This window comes from Tamandua tetradactyla (genome assembly GCF_023851605.1).
Source record: "Tamandua tetradactyla isolate mTamTet1 chromosome 18 unlocalized genomic scaffold, mTamTet1.pri SUPER_18_unloc_1, whole genome shotgun sequence".
NCBI lineage: Eukaryota > Metazoa > Chordata > Mammalia > Pilosa > Myrmecophagidae > Tamandua > Tamandua tetradactyla.
The window spans coordinates 216888-222307 of NW_027518250.1; the positions used below are offsets into that span (position 1 = coordinate 216888).

The window sequence follows — 5420 nt, forward strand, 5'->3', positions numbered from 1 at the left end:
CCTGGTAAAGTTCAGGTTTATGTTGGCATTCTACTGTAGCAGCATCTAGTACAGATGGCTCTCAAATAAGATGACTTGGGTTGGCGTCTCAGATACAATGCCCACTAGCAGTGTGACCTTAACTTAATTACCTGATCATCCTGTGCTTCATTTTTTTCATCTGTAATGGGGGTAATGACAGTATCTACTATGGGAGGAGAGTGTGATGATTAAATCTGTTATTGCATGCAATGAGCTTAGAAACTAAAATCAATTACGTAATTAATGATCACCATATGTTAGAAATAAGTATTATCAGTTTGTTTAACAAATATTATTATGTGCTTTCTATCCTGCCTGGTTACTGGAGGGGGACATGCAAATAGAGACCTCTCTATAGGCCTTACAGTAATGGAAGATTTGGTGACACATTTTAAAAATAGATAAGAATTAGGAAAGCTGAAAATAGACTTTAAGTAAGAGAAAAAAAGGCAAAAATAAAAGAAGCATCTTGAGAAAAGAAAAAAAAATTTAGCAGTGGTTTGTGAAGTGAGATTTAATGCAGAGGAAATAGTAATGTGCTTTGATAGATACAAACTGTGATCAATAGCTTAAATACTGAATATGCAAATACTTATTTGTGGTTCTTTATTTATACATTGTCATTGCTAATGACCATCCTCAAGTACTGTAAGAATTCATTTAATTTGAAGATAATTTTATTCTTTTATTTGACATATATTCATTGACCTACTATGATTGTGTCTCTCCGAGGAACACAAACATCAAAATTGTTTGGATAGTTTATTCAATATGAAGGTCTCAGTATACTGTGTAAAATTTTCTGAAACAAACTTTCTGTGAATTTGGTGGAAAACAATCTTCCCAAGGAATTCTCTTGTACATTAAGGTCCAACAATCCCTTTATTCTCAATATATGACAATCTGCAGAGTTCAAGAGGGAAAAGCAATGAGTAAAATATTGTAAGTAATTCATTCTTTCAGACAAGAACAGATTATTCTTCCTTATTTTAATTCAGTACACAAGCATGTGCTGAACAGACATGGTAAAATTGTGAGCTAGAATTTGTCTCTGCCTTTGAATAATTGATATGTGGAGGAGAAAGCAGGTAAAGTGTATATATATAATTCTGAAAGGATTTCAAGGCCCTGTGAACTGAGCCTTTGCAATAAGTAGAGTCTCAGGAGTGAGACAATTCCAAAGAGACAGTAGACATGTAGTTCACTTGTAAGGATGGATTGTGTTGCTGCAGGTACAGTTTAGGCATAGGTATACCTGTTGCTGTAAGTACAGCTAACCTATAGATATAGATAAACAGATAAAAATTTACAGGAATTGGGGGGCGGGCCGCGGTGGCTCAGCGGGCAAAGTGCTTGCCTGCTATGCCGGAGGACCTCGGTTCGATTCCCGGCCCCAGCCCATGTAACAAAAAACGGAAAAACAAAATACAATAAAACAAGAAAATGTTTAAAGATGTTTCCCTTTCTTCCTTCCTTCCTTCCTTCTATCCTTCCTTCCTTCTCTCTGTCTTTCCTTTAAAAAAAAAAAAAAAAAAAAAAAAAAATTTACAGGAATTTAATATAAAGGAAAATGAAATAATTAATTAGTGGAAGGATATCATCTCTTTATGTAGTATCCAGAAAGATGATTTTGCATGACATGGTCAGGTTTAGAGAAAATGATTTCAATTGTCCTTAGCATGAATTGTACCTATATGTCATCTTAATTCTCAATAGTTTCCAGAGCAAGCACAGACTGTCAGGATACTCATTAAAAATGGCAGTGCAATAACAGAATTCATTCTCCTGGGGTTTTCAGATTGCCCAGAACTCCAGCCTCTCCTCTTTGCATTGTTTCTGGTTTACCTCGTCACCCTCCTTGGCAACCTGGGCATAATGGTGTTAATCAGAATGGACTCTCACCTTCACACACCCATGTACTTCTTCCTCACCAACTTGGCCTTGGTGGACTTGTGCTACACCTCAAATGCAACTCCACAGATGCTGAGAACTTTCTTGTCTGAGAAGACCATTTCCTATCCTGGCTGCTTTACCCAGTGTTGTGTTTAAATCACACTCCTCCTTACTGAGATCCACATGTTGGCAGCCATGGCCTATGACCGCTACATGGCCATATGCAACCCACTGTGCTACAGTGTGAAAATGTCTAGGAGAGTCTGCCTCTGCCTGGCCACATTTACTTATGTCTATGGCTTCTCAGATGGTCTGTTCCAGGCCATCTTGACCTTCCACTTGAGCTTCTGCAGATCCAACATCATCAACCACTTCTACTGTGCTGACCCACCCCTCATTAATCTTTCTTGCTCTGATACTTATGTCAAAGAACATGCCATGCTCATATCAGCTGGCTTCAACTTCTCCAGTTCTCTCACTGTCATCCTGGTGTCCTATGCCTTTATTTTTGCTGCCATACTCAGAATAAAATCAGCAAAAAGAAGGCCCAAGGCATTGTCCACCTGCGGCTCTCACATGATGGCTGTCACCTTATTTTATGGAACAATCTTTGGCGTGTATGTAAGGCTACCAACAGATAAGACTGTTGAGGAATCCAAAGTAATAGCTGTCTTTTACATCTTTGTCAGTCCAGTGCTTAACCCACTGATCTATAGTTTGTGAAACAAAGATGCAAAGCAAGCCTTGAAAAATATCCTGAGTCAAAATGTGGTTACTAAGATGGCAATTCCCCCACTTTCCAATAAACCATAATTCTAAACCTTTCACTCAAATGTCTTTGCATTTGGATGATGCAATTTGGTGTTCTCTATGGATGGTTCTCTTCTGCCTGTGCTAAAGTCTAGAAAATAAGAACCTGCATTATTATTTTTTCTTAAATCTAAGCTCTCACACCCCAACTTGTGGTTCAAGAACCTGCACCATCAGCATTGCCTGTTAGAAATGCAGAATCACATTGTGATCTCAGATCTCTGTATGAAAATATGCATTTTAACCAAATCCCCAGGTGATTTGCAATCTTACAGTTTGAGAAGCACTTCTTTAGGTCCCCAATTCCTTACTTGAATGCCCTGGCACACTGATGTGCTCTGATTGCTTACAAATATGAATAGTGTGACCTTGTTCTCATTTCAGTTCATTGGATTTCCTTTATTGTCAGTCTCATCTCTTTAGAGGGGTCTTTAAGAAGCACATCTTCCCACACTCTGTGCTGATCTTTGGTTAAGCAGAAGCCATGGTTCATGGCAGTGGTTTCTCTTTCTGAAGAAAGTGCATGTATATTGGAGGGAGTAACAATGGGAAAAGAGGTGAAGGGAGTCAGACTGATTTTGTGAAATTTTATCAGTAAGTTATAGCAACCCACTTCCTCTCTTTGGCCTTCCAGCCCAGTGCAAACACTTTATCACCTTCACTTGACAAACTTACGTTGCTGTAAGAGAAAAGGTGAAACTTGAAGAAAAATAGAGAATTTGAAGAAGCAATGGGTCCTAACAAATAGAGTACGTACTTTTGTTGAATATTGATTTTATTCCTGAGTTTGCTTAGTTAAGTCACATATATCACCCTCTTGAGGCTAAACCTAAGGGAATACAGTGTTTATATGTTTGAGTCATTAGAGGGAAGACATGGTCTGGGGGAGGAATTGAAATTGCTCCGGCCTCTGTATAAACCTCAAGTAAGCAAATTAGTTTTGCTTTCAGGATCAGTGCTAAATTGATGTTTAAAGGGTAACTAAAAAGGTTTTGTGCTCTGCAAAATTCCTAGTCTCCTTGCTCCCTCAAAATGTTGATTATTTCCTTAATTCCATTTTTTTGGAGTAATAAAGCATTTCATTCCATCTCTAAGAATGAAAGGAACAAAAAAAACTGTGTTTACTTTAATATTTATTAAGTTGAATATAAAATAACTGTATTAGGAAAGTTTCATTTTTAACACAAGGAATGAAATCCCCTTAAACTAGTTAAGGCAACAAAGGGAGTTTTTGTGAATATACAGTGTATCTCATAGCGTCCAAGGGGTACAGTGAACTTCCAAAAAGTGAAATGAATGTGGGACTCTAAGGTTATGAAAAAATTTGTGTCATTTTCTATTCAATATCTTTGTGTTGCTATCATGTGTAATACTTAAATGGTGAATATGGGCCTTCTGTCCTGCAAACTTGCAAATTTCTCTTATTAATTCTACTAGGATTTTTTTCCTTTTATAAATTCCTTAAATTTACTACATGCCATCTGAGAATTAAGAGTTTTTATGTCTTTTGAATACTAACAATTTTTATATCTTTTTACTTCCTTCTTACACTGGCTGAGTCTGATAGTAAATTTTGCATTTTTTGTTTGTTTTCAGTTTTTGCATGGGAAGGCACCAGGAATTGAAGCTGGGACTCCAGCACGGCAGGTGAGAACTCTGCCTGCTGAGCCACTGTGGCCTGCCCTGATAGTACAATCTGAATAGAAGTTATGAACACAGATAAACATGTCTGGTCCCCATCTTTGAGGTGGGGAACATTTTTAATACATCATAAGGTAGTATGGATTTAGCTGTAGATTTTTCAAAAATGTCCTTTATTCAATTGAGCAAGTTCCTCTCTTTTCTTTGCTGAGAATTTTTATCATTAATGGGTTTGAATTTTGTAAAATGTTTCCTGCCTCTATAAAATGGTCCTACGATATTTACCTTTATTCTGTAAATGTGATGGAATATCTTAAGTTTATCTTGCATTCCTGAGATTAAATCAGTTTATAATGATATTTTATCTTTTCTATCTATTGATGGTCTAGGTTTCTAAAATATTATTAGGATTTTTTTCATTGCTTCTTAAGAAGGATAACCACTATGAAACTTTCTCTTTTTTAATAATTTCATCAGGTTTTATTAATAGGATTATGCTAGTTTCATAAAATGAATTGTATCTTATCTTAAAATGAATGTATCTTAACTTCCTGAATTTTCTGAAAGTTCTGATAAAGACAGTCTATTTCGTTCTTAAATACTTGTTAGAATTTAGCAGTGAAATCATCAGTTTCTAGTTTCCATTGTGTGAAATTTTTTATTGTGCATTCATTTTTTAATAGCTATGGCTTTATTCTCTTATGTGTATTAGGGTAATTTTTGTGGTCTTTCAAGTGATCTGTCCATTTAGTTTATGCTGACAAATGTATTAAATTGTTTATAAAATCTCCAATATCCTTTTTTTTCAAATGTTTGGGCAGGCACTGGGAATCGAACCCAGGTCCTGGCATGGCAAGTGAGAACTCTACCACTGATCTATCATTGCCTGCCTTGTAACAGCCTTTTAATATTTTATATTTTGGTGGAGGGAGATGCATGGTCTGGGTCCCATACCCTTCAATAATGGTAGTAAGTTTTCAATTATCTATTCCATTCTAGGTTATTTGTATTTTCTCATTTTTTTCTTTTGTTAATTAGTCTGAAAAGGGATTTAT

At 36.2% G+C, this 5420-nt stretch overlaps 1 pseudogene; it reads left to right on the forward strand.

The window, feature by feature from the left end:
• The first annotated feature begins 1091 nt into the window (after positions 1-1091).
• LOC143672827 (olfactory receptor 5M11-like) lies at positions 1092-2637 on the forward strand (annotated as a pseudogene).
• Positions 2638-5420: the final 2783 nt, after the last annotated feature.